The following is a 25,984-nucleotide window of genomic DNA, read 5'->3' on the forward strand; positions in this document are numbered from 1 at the left end:
AAATACAAGTAAGGAGTTAAAAGTCTTAGGGGAAACTAGATGAAGTAACAATTACATTAACACTTCAGCATATTAAAACAACAGTGAGAAGCAATTTAACTCTTTCAACATTGATAGTTATTAAAGCCATAAATATATCACATTTGATTATAAGGGAACCAATAGCTCCAGCACCAATTTTAGGGGGAAAAAGACTGTTATTAGGGTTAGGATGGGGACATTCCTCCCACATGGAGAGATAATTATGGAGAAGAAGTATTATTATCAGGACCAGAAGTAGAAGCTGTTGCACCTAGTCAAAGGAGGTATAGTTTGTACAACGATATGAAGTGGAAGAAAGTTATGAGTGATTGTTCATTTATTTTGCGTAATGTTACAGAGAAAGATCAGGGAGAATATATGTGTACTTATCTAGTGCAAGCATTAAAATTTGTTCCGGTTAAGAATTATTGGTTAAAAGGCTATGTAATTCGTAAAGTGATGCTTATAATGGAAGATTTGAAATCTGTTGAAGCTTCCACAGTCACCGAAGGAGTTCAGGAGGAGTATATTACAGTAGTCACTCCAACAGTAAATAATACACAGAGGATATCGGTAGCTTTCCCACTAGAAGTAGTCAAGGGTGTAATACATCAACTAAATCAACTACTTTAATGGTAACTTTGGAAGGGATTAATGGTGCGACGGCAATGACAAATGTAGGAAGTATGACACCGACACCGACAACAACTTTTCTGAAATTAAAGGGGGTAGCAAGAAGGACTCAGGGGTTTATGGTACGAATAGAGTGTGCTGTCAATGATAGTAAGGATAGGGTTAAAATAGGAGAGCAGATAGTGGTAGAGAACAATATAGATTCATCTGAAATAGTGAAGGATACTATCATGGAGGTACAGGATGAGGTCTTTGATTTTAATGACAGACAAGGAGAGGTATCTGATCAGTACCGCTCGTTAGGGAAGAGAGAAACTAAATGGGTTTGATTCTTCTGTTGTGAAAATTAAAGATGGATGGGCAGGTAGGAATCTTTGGTTCCAGCAGCTAGCTCATTCTGTAAGATCAGTGAGGAATCTTGAGGGTCCATGTCTGTTGAGAATTCCAGCACCAGACACGTGGGGTTCCATTTTAGACGGTCGCTCGACCTCTATCGAGTATGTGTCAGTCTTGGCTATTGTATCAGCAACAATCAGTAACAGATCAAATAATGTCGTTGTCAAAACATTTGTTTAAGCCTAGGTTTAAGTGTTCTTGGTTAAATGAATTACCCTATGGGAATTTGTTAGATGGGAAGGAAAATCAGTTAACAGCGAACCCTGAAGCATTGGAGGTGAAACCATTGAGGGCTAAAAGTTGTTTTTGTTCTAATAAAACATATGATGTAAGGGGTATGTTTATGGGAATATCAGATTGTGAGGATTATCTGATGACTTTGGGTAAGCATGACCTTAAGGGTAGTAATGAGAAATATAATGTTACTTTTTATGTTCCAGGTAGTAAGAACAGCAGGACTTTGATGGTGAAAGATCAGCTTTTGCCTGGCAATGTGACTATTGGGAATTTTAGAGATATTTGGTGGGTTTGTGGTGATAAAGCATATATATTCTTACCCTATGGATGGACAGGATGTTGTTACATGTCAACGTTGAAGCTTCCATATGAGGCTTTTACCATTAAAAGAGGGGTAGCACCGGACACAGATAAATCTGAATCTAGGTTTGGAAATAGGGTGAAAAGGGACATGGCGACATTTCATAGTCTTGAAGCCTATCATTGGAGGATAATTGTAAGAGAGAAGGGGGGACTTTTTCCATGGTATGGTGTAACATTTTTGGCAGATCATATTGATAATATTAGCTATACTTTGATTCCAGATAGTTCAGATAGTATCACTATGCGTTGAAGAATTGGTAGATCTGAAGGAGCTGGATGGTCAGCGAAGTCTTGGTTGCAAGATCAGTTAGGCCCAGTAGGAGCAGTGATGGTTCAGATTTAATAGCAGGTTTGATAGCACTGTGTGTGATGTTTGTAATTTGTTACTGACCTTTGAGAAAGCTATGATATTGAGATAGGTTGGAGTAGTGATGCCTGGAGACAACACTCAGATGCCGTTGTTGACTGTTCCAGATCTGGATGAAAATGGACAAGTGGGACTGGATGGAGTATTGATGATAAATATCCTTTTTGATTTTTTGATCATTTTCCAAAAAAAAATCAATATTAGTGTGATTTTAGTATGATGTTATGAATCAAAGGGGGGAAGTGTATGAATGAATCACATTATCCTATTTCATTATTCTATCATTTATATTGATTCATACATCATTTATATATAATTTTTATATTCTTAGTTGATATTGATGTTTAATTTGAAAGTGTTGTTTTGCAAAAGATACTGTTTGGTCTTTTCTTTTCTTCCAGAAGCATTTGGGGGAAAAGGTAGAGATTGAAATACTCAAACAAGGACAATATGAAGGGACAATATGAAAGGACAATGACTGGAGGAGATGGAACAAGGAAGGTGTGGAAAGGTTCCGATTCCATCATCAACGATGCATTGGAAGAGGAGACTACGGGGGAGATGAAGTGTAGTGGACTACATTCCAGTGTCTGCAATGAAATATAGACATATTTGCATGTGTAATACATAATATGTGTCATATTCTTAGGTATTAATTTTTGTAGAATGATATTTGATGTTATTGGATACATGTGGGGATCTTAGATGTTTTTGTTTATTTCGTGAATGCTTAGGGACAGGGGAGTCTAGGCAGGGATAGAGATTCACTATAGGGTCCGATGGGTTGACCAGCCTTAGAGTGGACATTTTTGGATAGTATTTTGTTTGCAGGGGGCTTACATGTGTATTTAATTGCATCATAGTTTCAAATGCATTGATAAAGATTTATGAATTCATCGGGAGTACCTAGGTGGTTGCCTGGGGCAGAGGGACCGTGAGAGAATTTTACTGTCTTGATTGATGGATGGATTTGGAACGAAGGTTGCCAGACAGTTTTTCGCTCTCACACTCCATAAAGATTTGTTCATATTTCATAGTAATGTATTCACACTTCATAAACATGTATTCATATTTTATAGAAAGGTATTTACACTCTAGAGAATAATGTTTTTTGGTTTAATGTTAAAGATACTCAATAAGATAAATTGTTACTTGTCATAATCCTATTCTGTTTGTTTTCGAGACTGTTTAGTCTCGAAGGGGGGAATGTCGTATATGAAGATTATGACGTTGTTAATGTTTTTAAGTGGAACCGGAGAGGACGTTATTTTAGTATCAAGAGGGAATGTTTTAGTGTAACGCCACATACAACAGACAGGAAGTGTGTTGTAGACAGGGGATTGGACAGTAGAGGGAGCCACCCACATCTTGGGGAGATTATATATACTGGGGGAAAAACGAAGAACAGGTTAGAGCGACCATTGCAATCTGGGGCGTCGCTCTCCGGGTGGGCATGACACCTGTAAAACTTATGCTGAAAGCTTGTGATATGAATAAAACTTATGATCAAGGTTCAGTATGAGCAGACTCCTTTGTTTATCAGCAATAATTGCCAGCATTTACTCGATACTACAGCCTACCAGAGTTACGCCTATAAACAATATAATGCTTATCGTTATAAAAAATATTCTGATTGAAAATTAATGAATAAGCCTCCTTCTGTACACCTATATCTTGCAGACGCTGTAGCCATCTGACAAATGCATGGCGGTGTCGTAGCATGCCACCGGCATATCTCCTCTCTCCGTCTCTGGGGCAAGGCATGAGCTTCTCTTCCTTTACATGTATTTTTTAAATATTAATATCATACAGCGGACGTCTAAGCCTATAGGCATATGCATGCAATGCCCTGATGCATTTACTGCTCAAATTTCCAACAGCTGAAACGTGAGGTGGACAATTATTGTTTTAGGAAAGTAAAAACCAATAAAACAATAGGCCATACATTTTCGCTTACGCTACACATCTAACACACTGAAATAAGTATTTTTGTCATTTGTTATAGGCTGTTTTTAAGGACAATTAAATGTGGCTCATTTGGCCAATAGGCTATCCCTCGTTTATTGATGGCGCTGGCATCGTCAGGTCGGCAGTTTCTTTCCCTCTTTCTTTTTAGTCGGATCTGAATGCATATGGATGTCTGGTAAATTTCTCAAATGTCCGGTAAATTAAAATCTTCCCGGCTATGTTGTCCGGTGCCAAATTTTCCTGACCAAAACCCTGGTTTTACCCTCTAGTTTATAAGGTATCTTTCTGGGCAGTGTTGTTTCCGTCCGGGTGTTTCCTGAAGAACTCCTGGACCCTCCTCCACAGGTCCAGCTGAGCCTGATGGTGGGCTTTAGCCTCTCCCCCAAATGCCAGACGGGCAGTGGGGCATGTAGGGTACCTCCAGGAAATGCCCCGCCCTGGCGTACATCACCACCTGGAGGTGAAAGGAAAAGAGGACAGAACATCAACCAACGCCAAGTTAAGGTGCAGTCAGAAAACATAGAAACATTAAGAATGACAGACAACACAGTTTAAACATATATGGCAAATAGAAATAAAAACTGAAAGGTCTTCAGAGATCGATGGGAGGGTTTGAGGGTAGCTGAAGGATGGGTCTAAAAACAAACAAAAGATAACTACTGTAAATTATACTGTGTCCGTCAAATGTATATAGTATCTATAAGCTGGAAGTACAGTGCAGTCGGAAAGTATTCAGACCCCTTCCCTTTTCCACTTTGTTACTTCTAAAATGGATTAAATGTTTGTTTTTTCATCAATCTACACACAATACCTCACAATGACAAAGCGAAAACAGGTTCATGTTTTTTTATACATTTGCAAAACAAAAATACCTTATTTACATGAGTATTCAGACCCTTTGCTATGAGACTCGAAATTGAGCTCAGGTGCATCCTGTTTCCATTGATCATCCTTGAGATGTTTCCACCTGTGGTAAATTCAATTGATTGGACATGATTTGGAAAGGCACACACTTGTCTACATAAGGTTCCGTGTAGCTCAGTTGGTAGAGCATGGCGTTTGCAACGCCAGGGTTGTGGGTTCGATTCTCACGGGGGCCAGTGTGAAAATGTATGCACTAAGTCTCTCTGGATAAGAGCGTCTGCTAAATGACTAAAATGTAAAAATGTCCCACAGTTGACAATGCATGTCAGAGCAAAAACCAAGCCATGAGGTCAAAGGAATTGTCCGTAGAGCTCCGAGACAGGATTGTGTCAGGCACAGATCTGGGGAAGGGTACCAAAACAGGTCCCCAAGAACACAGCGGCCTCCATCATTCTTAAATGGAAGAAGTTTGGAACCACCAAGGCTCTTCCTAGAGCTGGCCGCACGGCCAAACTGAGCAATCGGGGGAGAAGGGCCTTGGTCAGGGAGGTCACCAAGAACCTGATGGTTACTCTGACAGAGCTCCAGAGTTCCTCTGTGGAGATGGGAGAACATGTGGCTCATATCCAATCCACTCCTCAGTAAGAGACACATACAGCCCACTTGGAGTTTGCCAAAAGGCACCTAAAGGACTCTCAGACCATGAGAAACAAGATTCTCAGGTATGATGAAACCAACATTGAACGCTTTCCCCTCAATGCCAAGTGTCACGTCTGGAGGAAACGTGGCACCATCCCTACGGTGAAGCATGGTGGTGGCAGCATCATGCTGTGGGGATGTTTTTCAGCGGCAGGGACTGGGAGACTAGTCAGGGTCGAGGGAAAGATGAACGGAGCAAAGTACAGAGAGATCCTTGATGAAGACAACGACCCTAAGCACACAGCCAAGACAACGCAAGAGTGGCTTCGGGACAAGTCTCAATGTCCTTGAGAGGCCTAGCCAGAGCCCAGCCTTTTTTTTAATTTTTATTTTATTTTATTTTTTTTTCGGGGGGATGGATCAGCTTAATATTGCAGATAGATTGTATCTTCTATCAATGTAATTGTCTGCATCACTTCCAATCCCCCATGTTTTTTTTTATTTTTTATATATATATATTCCCCTTTATTACTTTTCAACCCCACCATCCTTTCCCTACTTGGAGTAAATTAGTGAACAACAACGCCCAGGCCTCTACTTCCGGTCTATACTTACTATCTACACCTTATAGACAGAGTTAATTTTACAATAATTCTATATCTATCTATATATATATATATATATATATATATAAATATATATATATATATATATATATATATATATATATATATATATATATATATATATATATATATATATATACACACATATTTATTTTTTGCTCCTAAACTTCTTCTACTCTCAACCTCTCCGATCATTTTCATGATGTCCATCCGGTTTGCTTCTAAATGCCATATCTTTCTAACTGTGCTCTTTCCCAAAAGCTCCCAACATACAACCTATATACTTATTATGGACACAGTATGCTTACATTATTAGCTATCTTTGTTATTATTTGTTGTTATTTGTTATTAGTCCCATCCTTCAACTCTATTCAATACCTCCCATCTATCTCTTAACACCATCCATATAGGATTTCTATTTGCCATATATATTTCAACCATACTGTGATGTTTTACAAAAGTTCTGAACCTTTCTATTCTCATTGCTTCTACAGATTGTGAATTAAAAATAAACATTTTTGCTAAAAGTATTATTATATTATTGATTGATTGACTATGACTTTTCAGATCACCCAGTAATGCTATCTGCAAGGTTAGTTCCAGGTAAATATTGCAATCCTTTAGCCATTCCTGGACCTGTGTCCAAAAACAAGCTACAAATGGACAGAACCAAAACAAATGATCTAATGATTCTATCTCTTCACAGCAAAATCTGCAGAGCTGGGAAGATTGTATCCCCCATATAAATAACATTCTATTGGTAGCAAGAATTTTATATAATAATTTAAATTGAAAGATTCTAATTTTTGAATCCGGTGTCGTTTTGCGTGTCAGTTCATAAACACTATGCCATGGGATCGGTCGTCAAAGATCTCTTCCCAACTATTTTGCAATCTATATGGGACTGCTGTCAATCCTTTGGTCCTTAAGTGAAACTGATATACTTTTTTATTTATCACAGTTTTCCTTAACCAATTATGTTCTTTAATGCAAGGCCGACAGACAAGTTCCTTACTTTCTCCCCCTTCAACTTTCCTCTTCCACTTTTGCGGTAAGGCTGCAATTATTTGGTTGTAATTTTGGGTAGAGCAGACATTTCCATATGTTTTTGTTAGCTGCATGTGCGACATAACTCCACCAGTCCTACCGATGATATCATTTACGAAGATTATACCTTTTTTAAACATTCTGTCAAAAAATAAAGGTTTTTCGTCAATTAGTATATTTGAATTTAACCACAATATTTGTTGCATTATTTGTTCTGTCGTTTCTGGAGGATTAAATTGAAATTGCAACCAACTTTCTATGGCTTGTTTTAGAAATAGTGACATTTGGGAGATTATTTCCTTTTCAAATAACTGAAAGTGAGAGGTTGTAATCTGAATAAAGGGAAAAAGGCCTTTCTTGAACAGTGGGTGAGACAATCTTACTAATTTGCTTGAGAACCAGTTCGGATTTAAGTATAACTTTTGGATGACTGAAGATTTTAGTGATAGGTCTAATGCTTTAATATTTAATAATTTCTGTCCTCCGAATTCATATTCATTATATAAATATGCTCTTTTAATTTTGTCTGGCTTGCCGTTCCAAATAAAATTGAATATTTTTTTCTCATATAATTTAAAAAACTGTTTGCTAGGCGTAGGCAAGACCATAAGCAAATAGGTAAACTGGGATAATACTAAAGAGTTAATCAGGGTGATTTTTCCACAAATTGACAGGTATTTTCCTTTCCATGGTAGTAAGATCTTATCTATTTTTGCTAACTTTCTATTAAAATTTATTGAAGTGAGATCATTTATTTCCTTTGGGATATGTATTCCGAGTATATCCACATCACCATCAGACCATTTTATTGGTAAACTACATGGTAATGTAAAAATTGTATTTTTAGTGATCCAATACGTAATATAGTACATTTGTCATAATTTGGTTTTAATCCAGAGAGGTTAGAAAATGTATCTAGATCCTCTATGAGGCTGTGGAGGGATTCTAGTTGTGGATCTAAAAGAAAACATGAATCATCTGCGTACAATGACACCTTTGTTTTTAAGCCCTGTATTTCTAATCCTCTGATATTATTATTGGATCTGATTTTAATAGCTAACATCTCGATGGCCACAATAAATAGATATGCCGATAGTGGACAACCTTGTTTCACTCCTCTTGACAGTTTGAAACTTTCTGAGAAATAGCCATTATTTACTATTTTACACCTAGGGTTACTATACATGATTTTGACCCATTTTATAAGAGATTCTCCAAAATTGAAATGCTCCAGGCATTTATATATAAATTCCAGTCGAACTTTATCAAATGCCTTTTCGAAGTCTGCTATGAATAGCAGGCCTGGTTTCCCATATTTTCCATAGTGTTCTATTGTTTCCAATACTTGCCTTATATTATCTCCAATGTATCTTCCATGTAAAAAACCTGTCTGATTAGAATGAATAATATCCGACAATACCTTTTTAATTCTATGCGCTATACATTTTGCTAGGATTTTTGCATCACAACACTGAAGTGTAAGGGGCCTCCAATTTTGTAAATGGACTGGATCTTTATATTTTCCACTTGTATCCTGTTTCAGTAATAATGAGATCAGACCTTCTTCTTGAGTGTCAGATAATCTACCATTTACATAGGAGTGGTTAAAACATGCTAATAACGGTCCTCTTAGTATATCAAAAAAGGTTTGGTATACCTCGATTGGTATGCCATCCAACCCTGGAGTTTTCCCGGACTTAAAGTCTTTAATTGCATCCAGAAGTTCCTCCTCTGTAATTTCACCTTCACATGAGTCTTTCTGTGTGGCTGTTAATTTGACATTATCAATAGGAAAAAATCTCTACAGTTAGCTTCAGTTAGAGGAGATGGAGGCGACTGAAAAGAAAACATATGCTTAAAATACTTTGTTTCTTCCTTCAAAATATCATTAGGTGAATTATGGGTGACTCCGTCAATTGTAACCAGTTTCATTAAGTTCTTTTTGGTAGCATTCCTATGTTGAAGATTTAAAAAAAAAATTGTGCATTTTTCCCCATATTCCATCCAGTTTGCTTTATTTTTATAATATATTACACTTGATCTTTCTTGAATAAGTTTTTCCATTTCTTTTTGTTTTTCCTCTAATTTATTCTGAGCCTCTATGTTACAGTTTTTATTGCCATCTATCTGTTCTGTTAGACTTTCTATTTCCTTTCTTAGTATAAACTCTTTTGACCTAAATTGCTTTTGTTTTCGAGATGAGTACTGAATTGCATGGCCTCTAAAGGCACATTTAAAGGTGTCCCATACAATGAGGGGATTCGCTGTACCTATGTTATGTTGGAAAAAGTCAGTTATAAATTCCTTTGTTCTAATTATAAATAAATTATAATCTAATAGGCTTTGATTAAATTTCCAATATCCTCGCCCACGTGGAAATTCAGTCAGAGTAATGTATATGCCTATTATATGATGGTCCGACCGCATTCTGTCCCCTATCAACACTTTTTTTACTTTTGGTGCCAACGAGAATGAGATAAGAAAGAAGTCAAGACGACTAGCTTGATTCAGTCTCCGCCATGTATATCTCACTAGATCAGCATATTTAAGCCTCCATATATCTACTAGTTCTAATGTATCCATGACATTCACAATTTCCTTAAGAGCATGTGGGTGATTGTTTGTGGTGTGATTTCCTTTTCGGTCCATTGAGCTATTTAAAACAGTATTATAATCCCCCACCATAATAATATTGTCTTGAGTTGCTTGCAGGCTTGATAATTTATTATATATATTGTCAAAGAATTGTGGATCATCATTATTTGGTCCGTAAAAGGTTAATGAGCCATATCTGTTTATGGTCCAATACCATATTTAAAATAATCCATCTACCTTGCGTATCTATTTGGACAATTTGCACATTCGGATCGAAATTACTATTAATTAATATCATCACCCCTTTTGAATTTCTTTGCCCATGGGAGAAGTATATTTCCCCCATTCTTTTTTCCACGCTACTTCATCTCGAATTGTTGAATGAGTTTCCTGTATACAATAGATATTATATTCCTTCTCTTTGAGCCATGTAAATATTGTTCTTCTTTTGTTATTATCAGCTAAGCCATTACAATTATAACTGGCTATACTTATTTCACCATACACCATAATGAGATACAAGTTTCAAGTCTATTTATCATTATATATGTTTGTAAATTTACCAATAAAAAATAGCGTAATGATTGAGTGTCCATATAGCTGTACCGTGATATTTGCATTGCTACGGAGTAACCCTTCAATTGTTCTCCACTAATTCCCCCGCTAAAGCCCCTCCCCATCCCAAGTTGAGCCGTCATCCCAGTGATCAGCATCCCCCCCACGTCCCTCCGTATCCCTAAGGCCCCGAGAGGCCAGGACCCATCCATCGAAAACAGCACACAGTGCCACCCACAAAACAGAAGCAGGTTAACCGCCAAAAGCATTTCCAATGCTTTCACCTCTATATATATATATATCTATATAACTATTATTATTTTTTTATTATGCATATCCTATTTTCCATCATTATCAATTAATATGCGTAATAATGTCGGCAGTTCACGCATAGGATTCTAACATATAACCAGGATTGCCATTGTATTACATTTAATTCATTGACAAGCAATTATTATCCTAGCAAATAATTCCCGCGGTCCATCCCATACCCCCCCCCCCAACATCCCCACCCCCCCACAACAGATGCCAGACCAGCACACACGCACATACTCACATACTCCAACACACTCAACCCCCCTCCTCCACAATCCACCATAAAATCCGATACTCAACGGCTGTTATATCCCAGAGCCCAACTCGAGAAATAACTTGATCTACGAGTGCACATACAGTTAAAGCTGATTGAGAAAGCATGCAAATTGAGCAGAAATTGACAACAATGTGAGATTTGATTAATCTACTTAATCTATGTCAAGTCCTAGGTGATGGAGATCAGATCCACCCTCTTCACCTGAGACACAAACACTCTGATCCCCTGTTGTAACCATTTTCCCAAGCATCTCCATGCGGTCAGACCTTTGATTATTTTGTGCCACCTGGGCCACAATGATAAACCCCCTCTCTGATTGTCCGAGTGTGACCCCCTCCCCATGGGTTACTGCAGCCAGTGTTGCCAGCACTGCCACTACCTGGGTGGGCGTACCCCACCGGAATCCCCACCGGCTAGGTAAAAGGTCGTCAAGGTTCTCATTAGCAGCTTTGAGAATTTCCTTGTATATTATGCTCTCCCATCAGGGGGCTCTGGCTTTGTAGGACCAACCCTGCCAGGCAGGCTCAGAATCTTGAGGGGGCGGTGCTGCTCAAGTAGGTCTCTGACCGCATTTATTTCTCTATTTAGGCTGCATATTCACAGCAGGTCCATAAAATAGATGGGAACTTCTCTTTGGTGTATGGGTCGCTCAGGTGGGTGTCCAGGTTATAGGGTTAGGGATCTTTCCATCATGATAGGACAATGAATAATTAGATTAGATGTATACTATATTTAAAAATGTATATCCCTCATCTACACAAAATTGAAAGCTCTCTCTCTCACTACCCCTGTTCATAGACCCCCGGTCGGCTCTGGGATATGCAACCATTTCCCCTCTCACTCACTTAACGCCGTACCTTTTCAAACACAAAAATGCACACCACATGGTTGACTGCGGAAGAAATGGGCCGAGCGTGCAAACGCACCCGCATCCACATCTGCTGCAAGGGGGAAAGGACGCCAGAGAGAACACAGGACCAACCACAACAACCATCCGCCAAAACAACAAAAAAAAAAAAAAAAATCCATGTTCTAATTATTTGTATATAAAGATGTATTATTCTGCTTGTTATATAGTTTTATCCATTTATAAAATACTATACTTACTATAAATATTATTTAATATTACAATCCCTATCATTGCTAGTATCAGGTGCTCCAATATTTGACTCCTCCATTACAACTTTTAGAATAGCCATGGAGTAGTCTTTGTGTCTCTGAACATTTGGCTGTCAATATATAATTTATCCACCACTAGTGCAACACGTTTCCCTTTTAATCTGTTTTCCTTGAAGATTGGATACAGAACTTTGCGCCTTTCTACAATCTCCTTCGGGAACTGATCATTCATGCCTATTTTCGTGCCAGCAAGTCTTTTTCCCAGGCTTTTCACCATAGCTTTGTCCTTAAAAAAAGCAAATTTGGCAACGATTGGGCGCTCATATTTCTGTCCTCTTTTTCCGAAACGATGTACACGTTCGAGTTGGATTTTATCGACAGCCTCGAGTGGGATTTGTAGCGCTGTATGCAGGAAGTCCTTCATAATATTCTCTGTTATTTCTCCCTCCTTTTCCTGAATACCCGTAAGTACTAGATTTTCCCTCATCGATCTAGTTTGGATGTCTAGTAAGGCTTCTCTCAGAAGATTGTTCTCCTTTTTTAATTCCCTAACGTCCGTTTCCATTTTAGAGACTGTCACTTTTATTTCTTTGGTTTCTTTCTCCATTACCAAAGCTTTTTTCGTCACTCATTTGAAGACTCGCTTTCAACTCTTTTACGTCTTTACTGACCAGTTCTAATATGCCCAATTTGTCATTTATCGACTTCAACAGGTCGCTTTCCACACTTACCATACCTAGTGGTGAAAAGCATATATCATCTGTATCTGTCGATGAGTCGCGTTTTCTTTTGGGGATCGGCTCTCCACGCTTGTCTTCAGTCATGTTTGGGTGTTGCTTGTTGTAGTAATATTTGTCGATATATTTCTCTAGCCTTATGATCTTATTTCTGTTATTATCCAGATTGAATTATATTAACTGCGAATATATGAAATGCTAATATTTAGTCTAACTTACTGATTTTGAATATTATGTTTTTATCTTGAGGTGTTTTGTACCGATTTCTATTCAATACGCCATCTTGTTTACGCGCCTACTCTGGTCTTGGCACCTGCGCTCTAGCCTCGAACCCACTACCTTGGCGTTACAGAGCCCAGACTTAACCCGATCGAACATCTCTGGAGAGACCTGAAAATACCTGTGCAGCAACGATCCCCATCCAACCTGACAGAGCTTGAGAGGATCTGCACAGAAGAATCTGAGAAACTCCCCAAATACAGGTATGCCAAGCTTTTAGCGTCATACCCAAGAAGACTCAAGGCTGTAATCGCTGCCAAAGGTGCTTCAACAAAGTACTGAGTAAAGGGTCTGAAAACATATGTAAATGTAATAATTCCGTTTTTTATTTTTAACAAATTTGCAAAAATTTCTAAAAACCTGTTTTTGCTTTGTCATTATGGGGTATTGTCTGTAGATTGATGAGAAAAAACCAATTTAATCAATTTTAGAATAAGGCTGTAACATAACATGTGGAAAAAGTCAAGGGGTGCGAATATTTTCCGAATGCACTGTATGTATATTTGTGGCCGTTTCAGCACCAACTGGTAGATTTAAAAAATACTCTGATCTTGTAGATTATTAAGGCACATTTTAGGGTTAGGAAAGTTTGTATGAATAAAAATCAATACTGGTTTGGAGAGTCTTTATGTACTAAATATATTGATCAATAAAAAAGTGGTTTGATTCATCCTGAAAGTTGTCATATTCAAGTTCAATCTATTAAATATTGGAAGGTGAAAAAAAACAATAGGGGTGTACAATAGGGGTTGAACAATAATCCTACCCTAATTCTCACTAATCATGGAACTGTACGACACCGGTCCAGTCGTCGTGAACCGTGCTCCAGGCTCCAGGTTTAACCTGCTACATGGTCTGAGTTCCATAATGATTAATATTCATTGCATGCATTTGCTGTTTGTTTTGGTTGTGTTCCAGATGATTTTGTGCCCGATAGAAACAAATGGTAAATAATGTAGAATCATTTTGGAGTCACTTGTATTATAAATAAGAATAGTATATGTTTAAAAAACACTTTTACATTAATGTGGATGCTACCATGATTACGGATAATGATGAATGAATCTTGAATAATGATGAGTGAGAAAGTTAGATGCACAAACATTATACCCCCAAGACATGCTAACCTCTCACCATTACAATAACAGGGGAAGTTATTGTATGATTATTTCAATAATTTTACTGAGTTACAGTTCATAAGGAAATCAGTCAATTGAAATAAATTCATTAGGCCCTAATCTATGGATTTCACATGACTGGGAATAAAGATATGCATCTGTTGGTCACAGATACGTTAAAAAAATTAAAGGTAGGGGCGTGGAACAGAAAACCAGTCAGTATCTGGTGTGACCACCATTTGCCTCATGCAGTGCGACACATCGCCTTTGCAGAGAGTTGATCAGGCTGTTGATTGTGGCCTGTGGAATGTTGTCCCACTCCTCTTCAACGGCTGTGCGAAGTTCCTGGATATTGGCGGGAACTGGAACACGCTGTTGTGCACGTCAATCCAGAGCATCCTAAACATGCTCAATGGGTGACATGTCTGGTGAGTATGCAGGCCATGGAAGAGCTGGGACATTATCAGCTTCCAGAAATTGTGTACAGATCCTTGCGACATGGAGCCATGCATTATCAAGCTGAAACATGAGGTGATGGCCCATACCATAACCCCACCGCCACCATGGGGCACTCTGTTCACAACGTTGACATCAGCAAACCGCTCACCTAAATGACGCCATACACTGTCTGCCATCTGCCCGGTACAGTTGAAACCAGGATTCATCCGTGACGAGCACACGTCTCCAGCGTGCCAGTGGCCATCGAAGGTGTGCATTTGCCCACTGAAGTCAGTTACGACGCCAAACTGCAGTCAGGTAAAGACCCTGGTGAGGACAACAAGCACGCAGATGAACTTCCCTGAGACGGTTTCGGACAGTTTGTGTAGAAATTCTCCGGTTGTGCAAACCTACAGTTTCATCAGCTGTCCGGGTAGCTGGTCTCAGATGATCCCGCAGGTGAAGAAGCCGGATGTGGAGGTCCTGGGCTGGCGTGGTTACAAGTGGTCTGCGGTTGTCAGCCCGGTTGAACATACTGCCAAATTCTCAAAAATTACATTGGAGGCGGCTTATAGTAGAGAAATTAACATTACATTCTCTGGCAACAGCTCTGGTGGACATTGCTGCAGTCAGCATGCCAATTGCATGCTCCCTCAAAACTTGAGACATGTGGCATTGTGTTGTGTGACAAAACTGCACATTAGAGTGGCCTTTTGTCCCCAGCACAAGGTGCACCTGTGTAATGATCATGCTGTTTAATCAGCGTCTTGATATGCCACACCTGTCAGGTGGAAGGATTATCTTGGCAAAGGAGAAATGCTCACTAAGATGTGAACAAATTTGTGCACAAAATTTGATAGAAATAAGCTTTTTTTGCATATGGAACATTTCTGGGATCTTTTATTTCAGCTCATTAAACATGGGACCAACACTTTACATGTTGTGTTTATATTTTTGTTTAGTATAGAAGTGTTTAGAAACATATTATATTCTTATTTATAATAGAAGTGACTCCAAAATGACACAATACATAATTTACTATTCATTTATATTGGGCACAAAATAATCTGAAACACAACCAAAACAAACAGCAAATACATCCAACAAATTTGTAGAGTCACAAGCTTGATGTAGTCATTGGGTGCAATGAATGTGGGACCAAATACTTAACTTTTCACTACTTTAACACACAAGTGAATGGGGGGACTATGTGCAAAAAGTGCTGTCATTTCTAAACGGTTCACCTGATATGGATGAAAATACCCTCAAATTAAAGCTACCAGTCTGCACTTTAACCTCATAGTCATTGTATCATTTCAAATCCAACGTGCTGTACAGAGCCAAAACAACAAAAAATGTGTCACTGTCCCAATACTTTTGGAGCTCACTGTATATCCTATTTCACTGTGGAAAAGGGGCCACAATACATATCATGTTAATATGATCTTCAGTTTGCTTCCATACGGCTGGTTTCGCATTCGTCTCCAGGGATCATAAGGAAAAATCATCTAAAACAATTGCTATGTGTATTTACAATCCCGGGGCCTCCCGAGTGGCACAACGGTCTAAGGCGGGTCATGTCATCCGGGTTAAGCGAGCAGGTGTTAAGAAGCAGCGCGGCTTGGCGGGTCATGTTTCGGAGGACAGTGATGAGACAAGATCGTAAATACCAATTGGATATCATGAAATTGTGGAGAAAAAGGGGGTAAAATTGCAAACAAAAAAATCAAACAGATTACTAATTTACTAATCTAGCTGTTATCAATTGATAAATTATAGTGCATGGCAAATGCTGTTATTTCTATCAGTAAAAATTAAGTAGATGCTTTTTCCACCTAGAACCGGCAGGTTTGCTCGACCGTATTCATGGTTTCATCGCGCATAAAGGTGGTGAAACTATGAGGGAATTATTCAAGGTCAAAATACGGTGCATTAGTAGACACCTCCTCCACACCATTTATTCGAGCTCCACCTCAAACTAATAGTGGGTGAATAGCATTCAAGGTCAGAATATGCATAGAGAGAAAAACGCATAAAATTGAATTATGTTCCATTTACGGGCACTTAATTCTGGTCGGCATCGGGGCCTTAGAGACTTATCCAGGAAAACTCACAGCTGTTAATTGCTGCCAAATGTGTTTCTAACACAGTGGTCACCAAAACAGTCGATCACCAAGGCATTCCTAGTCGATCACAAAACATTTTCTATAATAAACCCAAAGATAAAGCCTTGCATTCCTGCTTTTTTCTGTCTTGCGCTGTTGGCAGTAGGTGCACTTGATTCAGCTGCCCTGCGCACCGGGTAGATGAAGTGTTTCCACAGTGGTGTAAAGTACTTAAGTAAAAATACTTTAAAGTACTACTTAACTCTGTACTTTACTATTTATATTTTTTACAACTTTTACTTCACTACATTCCTAAAGAAAATGTACTTTTTACTCCATACATTTTCCCATACACCCAAAAGTATTAGTTACATTTTGAATGCTTAGCAGGACAGGAAAATTGTCAAATTCACACCCTTTTCAAGAGAACATCCCTGGTCATCCCTACTGCCTCGGATCTGGCGGACTCACTAAACACACGCTTCATTTATAAATTATATCTGAGTGTTGGATTGTGCCCCTGGCTATCCGTAAATAAACAAATTAAATAAAATGGTGCCGTCTGGTTTGCTTAATATAAGGAATTTGAAATTACTTATACTTTTGATACTTAAGTATATTTTAGTAATTACATTTACTTTTGATACTTAAGTATTTAAAACATTTACATTTAAGTCATTTAGCAGACGCTCTTATCCAGAGCGACTTACAGTTAGTGAATACCTTTTTTTTTTTTTTATTAGCAAAATGAATGATTAGCAAAGTGTATCAATAGGCTTGCGTTATTATTAGCGACTGTGTGTTGTTTTCACCTTCTCTATTCATAGGAGTAACATGAATTTGTGAATGAGACAGAAATAATCGAATCAAATTTTATTTGCCACATGCGCCGAATACAACAGGTGTAGACATTACAGTGAAATGCTTACTTACAAGCCCTTAACCAACAATGCCGTTTTTAAGAAAAGCAAAAAAAGCAACAAATAATAATAATTAAAGAGCAGCAGTAAAATAAGATAACAGTAAGGAGGTTATATACAGGGGGTACCGGTACAGAGTCAATGTGGTTAGTCGAGGTAATTTAGGTAATATGTACATGTGGGTAGAGTTAAAGTGACTATGCATAAATAATAAACAGAGTAGCAGTAGCGTAAAAGAAGGGGATGGGGTGGGGTGGGGGGGCAATGCAAATAGTCTGGGTAGCCATGATTAGCTGTTCAGGAGTCTTATGGCTTGGGGGTAGAAGCTGTTAAGAAGCCTTTTGGACCTAGACTTGGCGCTCCGGTACCGCTTGTCGTGCGGTAGCAGAGAGAACAGTCTATGACTAGGGTGGCTGGAGTCTTTGATAATTTTTAGGACCTTCCTCTGACACTGCCTGGTATAGAGGTCCTGGATGGCAGGAAGCTTGGCCCCAGTGATGTACTGGGCCGTACGCACTACCCTCTGTAGTGCCTTGCGGTCGGAGGCCGAGCAGTTGCCATACCAGGCGGTGATGCAATCAGTCAGGATGCTCTCGATGGTGCAGCTGTAGAACTTTTTGAGGATCTGAGGACCATGCCAAATATTTTCAGTCTCCTGAGGGGGAATAGGCTTTGTCATGCCCTCTTCACGACTGTCTCTTTTTGGTCATAAGAGACGGTAGCAGAAACATTATGTACAGAATAAATTACAAACGCGAAAACACATAATAGTACAATTGGTTAGAGGGCTGTAAAACAGCAGCCATCTTCTCCAGCGCCACTTCTGGGGGGATCACACTGGTCGGACCGTCCCTCAGCTCTCCCCCCTCTGCTAAGACTGACCAAAAAGGGGACACAGTCTTCGAGTTGATGGAAAAACTCAAGTCACACTGCTGAGGGACGGTCCGACTGTGAGATGCGGACCCTCTGATGCTCTCCCTCCACTGAGGCACCTTCAGTCCAGTAAAATAAAGAAAGCAAATTATTTCAACGTATGCTCACTTAGCTGTGCCTTATAAGTAAAACAACAAATGATGATCTATTACCAGTGTGATCATATACCCTCGTTTTGAAATATAATTTTTAAATGTTCTGAGAAGAACAACATTGGCAGGGAAATTCAAGCATAGCCAATATGTAGTGATAATGTATTGGGCCTATAGCCTACAGCACAAATAACTGTTTTTAATAGGTTAATAATGTTGCATAGGCTTATGTTTAAGTCATGTGAGCGGTAGATCTCAGCCTGCATTTTGACTAAGAAAGTGATCTCGGCTCAAAAAAGGTTGGTGACCACTGTTCTAACATGAATTGACTCAGGGGTGAGAATAATTATGTAAATGAGATATCTGTATTTCATTTTCAATAAATTTGTTAAAGTTTCTAAAATCGTGTGTATCCAGAGCATCAATCCAGAGAATTCTAAACATGCTCAATGGGTAACATGTCTAGTGTCTAGGCCATGGAAGAGCTGGGACAAAGGCCTTGAGGCCGATACGTAAAGCTTGACAAAGAGCAGTGATACTAGCAAGAGCAGTGTGCGGATTTCTTCTTTTTTCTCAGGCTTTAACACAACAAAATGTAGAATAAGTCAAGGGATATAAATACTTTCTGAAGGCATTGTATGTATAGAAGGTTTCGTTCAAATCAAAATGGGTACTGTCAAAAAGTGATTAAAAATGGATTTACCCCTATGCAAAGCACTCTGTCACTCAGAAACTTCTCCTTTCAGTGTCTGCCTGCCAGCTAGTTTTCTAGGCTAGTTAAGAATCCTATAGTTATCACGTTACACATTGGATTTATTAACTACAAAAAGGTAAGACGTGTTTTGAATTCTGGTGCGGCTGCACACACAAGCTTGTTAGCTAGCTCTGTTCCAGGGCGTTGAGCTAGCCTCGGCATTGAGCAAACTCTGACATTCAAAGTTCCTCCATTTTAGCTGCTCCTCCGTAGGCATCTAGCTAGTAGATACAGTTGAAGTCGGAAGTTTACACACACTTAGGTTGGAGTCATTAAAACTTGTTTTTCAACCACTCCACAAATTTCTTGTTAACAAACTATAGTTTTGGCAAGTCGGTCAGGACATCTACTTTGTGCATGACACAAGTAATTTTTCCAACAATTGTTTACAGACAGATTAATTCACTTATAATTCACTGTATCACAATTCCAGTGGGTCAGAAGTTTACATACACTAAGTTGACTGTGCCTTTAAACAGCTTGGAAAATTCCAGAAAATGATGTCATGGCTTTAGAAGCTTCTGATAGGCTAATTGACATCATTTGAGTGAATTGGAGGTGTACCTGTGGATGTATTTCAAGGCCTACCTTCAAACTCACTGCCTCTTTGCTTGACATCATGGGAAAATCAAAAGAAATCAGCCAAGACCTCAGATTTTTTTTTTTAGACCTCCACAAGTCTGGTTCATCCAATTTCCAAACGCCTGAAGGTACCACGCTCATCTGTACAAACAATAGTACGCAGGTATAAACACCATGGGACCACGCAGCCGTCATACCGCTCAGGAAGGAGACGCGTTCTGTCTCCTAGAGATGAACGTACTTTGGTGCGAAAAGTGCAAATCAATCCCAGAACAACAGCAAAGGACCTTGTGAAGATGCTGAAGGAAACAGGTACAAAAGTATCTATATCCACAGTAAAACAAGTCCTATATCGACATTACCTGAAAGGCCGCTCAGCAAGGAAGAAGCCACTGCTCCAAAACCGCCATAAAAAAGCCAGACTACGGTTTGCAACTGCACATGGGGACAAAGATCGTACTTTTTGGAGAAATGTCCTCTGGTCTGATTAAACAAAAATAGAACTGTTAGGCCATAATGACCATAGTTATGTTTGGAGGAAAAAGGGGGCAGCTTGCAAGCCGGAGAACACCATGCCAACCGTGAAGCACGGTGGTAGCAGCATCGTGCTGTGGGGGTGCTTTGCTGCAGGAGGGACTGGTGCACTTCACAAAATAGATGGCATCATGAGGAAGGAAAATTATGTGGATATATTGAAGCAACATCTCAAGACATCAGTCAGGAAGTTAAAGCTTGGTCGCAAATGGATCTTCCAAATGGACAATGACCCCAAGTATATTTCCAAAGTTGTGGCAAAATGGCTTAAGGACAAACAAAGTCAAGGTATTGGAGTGGCCATCACAAAGCCCTGACCTCAATCCTATAGAACATTTGTGGGCAGAACTGAAAAAGCATATGCGAGCAAGGAGGCCTACAAACCTGACTCAGTTACACCAGCTCTGTCAGGAGGAATGGGCCAAAATTCACCCAACTTATTGTGGGAAGCTTGTGGAAGGCTACTCGAAACGTTTGATCCAAGTTAAACAATTTAAAGGCAATGCTACCAAATACTAATTGAGTGTATGTAAACTTCTGACCCACTGGGAATGTGATGAAAGAAATAAAAGCTGAAATAAATAATTCTCTCTACTATTATTCTGACATTTCACTTTCTTAAAATAAAGTGGTGATCCTAACTGTCCTAACACAGTGAATTTTTACTAGGATTAAATGTCAGGAATTGTGAAAAACTGAATTTAAATGTATTTGGCTAAGGTGTATGTAAACTTCCGACTTCAACTGTAATTCAGTGAAGTAATTATAAGCCTACTACAAATATCCTAGACACATTAAAATGCAAGTCATATCAAGATGCCCAGCGCTTCAAGCCAAGCCTCCTCCATGTCCACCGCTCTCTCTCGCCATCTCCCTACGCTGCAAAATTTCAGTCGCATCTCGCGCCCAACACTTGTCTGTCATCAAGCATGTAAACAACTAGCTTGCCTGGTCCATAGAAAGCTGCTCTATCTGCAGATTCTGCACTGATTGGTGGAGTAATTTAATAAGCTAAATGTAAAAATGTCGATTTCACAAATTAAAAGGAACCGAAAGGAATTCTATAAACCAGTTATTTTTTCTGGTACGAACCGGTTCAGAACTTTATTATGCTGGTCGGAACAATGGAACAGAACAAAATAAATAGTGGTTCTGTTCAGAACGAAACTATTGAGGAAATAATTTCAGTTCCAACCCCTGCTATTGAGTACAGGCAGTTTTGAGGCTGAAACATCATGTGTTTATCTAGTACTTAATTAAACTTTTTGCTAAGAAAATGTTCATGTTCAGGTTTATTTCCTTACCTCAAAGTTCTCTTTCCCATGATGCCTCAGCCGGGTGGCGGCCTGTTGGGCGAAGAGACAGCTGTTCCAATTCCTGTCGTCCTCCGAGGCGGCGAAGAGGAACCTAGAACTGGAACGTTCTATTGGGATCACAGAACCGCTGTTCCCCTCAGTCTCTGGGTCCGGTAAGGCGTCTCGGATGTCGAGGAGGCCGGACGGTGACGTTCTCTACGATAGGCGTGACCGAAGGGATGACGAGGTCTTTGTAGTGCATTGGCGCCACCATATTAGCATTGCTGCCGTTGATCCAGGCTATGGCTGAGATGCCAGAGAGAAAAGAGGCCATGGACAGAGCCAGGTCCCCTCTCTTAGAGATGGACAGGATTCCTATTCCTGGACCTAGAGGAAGAGAGTGTTTTAAAAAATTTTTTAGAATAAAAACATTTTTATTGTCAACAGGGGTTAAAGCAAAAAAAATACCATGACTGAAACTTAAGTCTATCTCAGATCGATTGTCTGGGGCCAAGTTAACCTCCCCTTTAATGTAGGAAGTCATGACTATCATGCTTTTAGGAAAGAGGATCATTTTGTTAATTTATTAAACTGCGGTTTTGACCAATTCCAGTCCCCTTGCTTAGGGTCTGGGATCCTCCTCGGGAGAATTTAAATGTAGAAGGACTGAGAAGCTCAGTTCTGGTGACTTTTTAAAAGTATATTCTACTCAGAAATTAATGAAAATACAATGATGCTGACACCATCTAAAATCTAATTTCCACCTCCAGAAATGAGCCAAATAACAATGTTAAAATTATTTGTACATATTGGACCATGGCATGCATATAGCCTATGCATGGTCTATATTATCAGATGTGCTAATAGCAATAAGAATAATCACCTGTAACCTAACTGACGCAGCATAGTGGCTATAAAACGTACATAGGCTGAAGCATGGGGTTTGTCCATCTGCATTTACCCCATTGGAAACAACATCCTGATTGTTATTAATTATTAATACTACTGGAAATGTTAGATTTGTTTTGTCATTGCCCGTTTAAGAGCTCGGTGTTGCGCAGCTGCGCCTAAAGGGCTCTACACCTTCTATGCAAAGGGTTTGTCACTAGTTACCACAACCACAGTCATAAACTCCGCCTATTTCTACAATTTATCTTTTTAAAATGTGATTTTAAACCTAACCTTAACCACACCAAAAATAAAGAAATTGTTTTCATGATATATATACGTCCAACCGGTCTCACAACCGCAGACCACATGTAACCATGCCAGCCCAGGACCTCCACATCCGGCTTCTTCACCTGCGGGATCGTCTGAGACCAGCCACTCGGACAGCTGATGAAACTGAGGACTATATCCGTCTGTAATAAAGCCCTTTTGAATCAGCTTTACACCCTTTGGGGTCCCGAGGACCGAGTTTGAAAAACGCTGCCCTAAAGGGTCCTGATTTATACCTGGTTAGGTTACCAGATTAGGAAAAGCTCCAGGCCCCAAGGGAAACAATTTGCCCCACCACTCTGGAACCTGTGGTGCCAGATCTGCATCAGGGCATCATCGGTCCCAAAAATCGTTGCAATCGTAGAGGTAGTGGGGGAAAAAAAGGGATGCAGTTTGTAAAACATGTGAGTCCAAAATCACTGATGTATTGCAATTGCAATGAAATTGGCATAAAACACTTAACCATTGACTTGAGGACTCGAAACCCAAAATTAGGGACTTGTGACTTGACCTGAGCTGTGGAACTTGGGACTTTACTTTAGATGTGTCCATTATTACTTGGGACTTGACTCGAAGGTTAAGACTTGCAAAATTGTCACTTGGTCTCATCTCTGTTAGGTGGTCCCTGATGAATTTGCTAACACAAATGGGGTCCCGGCCCCAAAAAGGTTTGAGAACCCCTGGTGTAGAGCAAACAGCAGCCACTAGATGGTAGCATTTACACAGCTAACAAAATATTGAAGCATAGTGAGAGGAACCTCAAGATGACATTTTCTTCTCATGGAGCAAATGGCCCACATTCACAATGTGTCTCAGAGTTAAGAGTGCTGGACATTATATGGACATGAGGAACCTGTTCCTAGATCAGCACTCCTACTCTGAGATGTTTTATGAATACAGGCACTTATCTTTTTCCTCCACTAACCTGTGGCTGTCGCCTCAGGAAAGTGATGGCCTCTTCAAAGTACTCCAGGTCAAAGTATTTAGGCATGGTTCTGGGCAGGTCCTGGAAGCCATAGTAGGCCAGAGCCAGAACCACAAAGCCTTTGTTAGCCAGCAGACTGGCCCGGACCTCTGTTATACCTCCAACCAGAGTATACACATCCAGTACACCGGGGAATGGACCCTGCCCTGTGAGGATGGGGGAATGAAAGAGGAATAGGAGAGAGAGAATAACAAGAGAAATGTAGGACTGTTACTGTTTTGTCACTCACTGCAGGTGGAGATGGTTTCTGACCTACCTATATAAAACCCACGCAATGCAAAGTAGGCTTTGTTATCTAATGCAAAGGCCTAATGCCTCGATCACACCGACAGCGTCATTGCATTTTGGTACACCAGAAGTTCATTCATTTCCAATGGAACGCTGCGTTTGCCTTGCAGCATTACGTTGCAGAGGCAGTTCGTTCTGTGTGGTGCATACGTTGTATTTATCGAACGTATGCGTCAAACTGTATGTGTAGACGGCTTGACAGAAATGGTAGCAGAAAGTGAATATTGAACTTTTGTTGCTTACATATCCAGATGATGCTGCTTACCATTTTGCACAATGACGCTGTCCGTGTGATCAAGGCATAAGCCTATAGGCCTTCTACACTGTAATTTGTGTTTTTCTTAGGAGAGTTCACAACAACATATTCAGACACTTTTCAATCATCAATATAGGCCCTTTGATTAAAAAGGTATGTGTAGGCCTACAGTACATACAATTAATGGATTTCCATTTCCTTAGAACAGTGTTTCTTAATCCTGGTCCTGTGGACCCAAAAATATAATTTCCCACTTCAGAGCATTTTGAATCACCTTCTAACCGATGGTAGAAAGAGGACTCCCCGAATTCTCCCTTCTTTCAATCCCAACAGTTTTCTCCTTACCCCTTCCGTCATGAACCGCCTCTCGTTGGTCTCTGTGGCCAAGAGCTCACCTGTGTCCCCATGCAACACTTCTATGTCAACCATCATTGAACCCAACACATTTTTTTAAAACAGTTTGCTGTGTGGAGTCTCGGCCGCCATGGCCCAAAACAAGCCCATGGATTCAACTCCCGTGTAGCTGCCGCCCAGAGAGGGAGAGCGGCACAGGTCCACCTGTCCGCTAGGATCTGCAGCGACCAGAGCGGAAGCGCTGAAGATGACTCCTTTATCATCCCTGAGTTTAGACCTCAACTCTACTTTCTGGTGCGGAGAAAGTCCATCTACCTTCACGTGCACCGGTTCGTCGAAGAAACAGCGAGGGCTGGGGAGAAGCCGGACGCAAACCTGCTGCGAATTCGACCTCAGTGTTGTTTGAAACCGTATAAACCATGTTTTTGAGAGCACTTCCCGGTAACCCCGTTGGTGCAACATGACCCCAGATAGAACAAGGAGGCATATGTTTCACCGGATGTATAAATCGGAAGCATCCGGTTGAAATTTCCACTCGGTTTTGACTAGATCAGGGGTGTCAAACGTCCGGCCCGCGGGCCGGTTCAGGCCCGCAAACGGGTTTAATCCGGCCCGCGAGATGATTTTGTAAAGTATAAAAATGCGCTGCAATTTTTCAATAAAATAAACTGCTGTTCCAATTGCGTCCACTGGATGGCGCAATAGCAATTGTGTTAAGCAAGCAAACTGTTTATACCGGGGCAGAGCAAGTAGGTCAAGTCTGTGTTTACTCACAGCCGAGACATCAGTGACGCTGCAGTGAAAGCTAGCTACCTCATTGCTAATGAAATCGCAGTGGCTTCAAAACCATTTAGTGAGGGTGAATTTGTAAAAACATGCATGATGAAGGCAGCGGAGATTGTGTGCCCTGAAAAGCGTCAGGCTTTTGTAAATATCAGCCTGACAAGAAACACAGTTGCAGACAGGATTTCCGATCTTTCAGTGGATTTGGACAGCCAGTTGAAGCAAAAAGGAAAGTCATTTATTGCGTTTTCGGTTGCAATTGATGAAAGCACGGACATTACAGATGTTGCA

At 39.9% G+C, this 25,984-nt stretch overlaps 1 pseudogene; it reads right to left on the reverse strand.

Moving 5' to 3' along the window:
- Positions 1-4,255: 4,255 nt before the first annotated feature.
- On the reverse strand, positions 4,256-25,372 carry LOC121568641 (annotated as a pseudogene).
- Positions 25,373-25,984: the final 612 nt, after the last annotated feature.

This window comes from Coregonus clupeaformis, chromosome 7 (assembly GCF_020615455.1).
Source record: "Coregonus clupeaformis isolate EN_2021a chromosome 7, ASM2061545v1, whole genome shotgun sequence".
In the NCBI taxonomy this organism is placed as follows: Eukaryota; Metazoa; Chordata; class Actinopteri; order Salmoniformes; family Salmonidae; genus Coregonus; species Coregonus clupeaformis.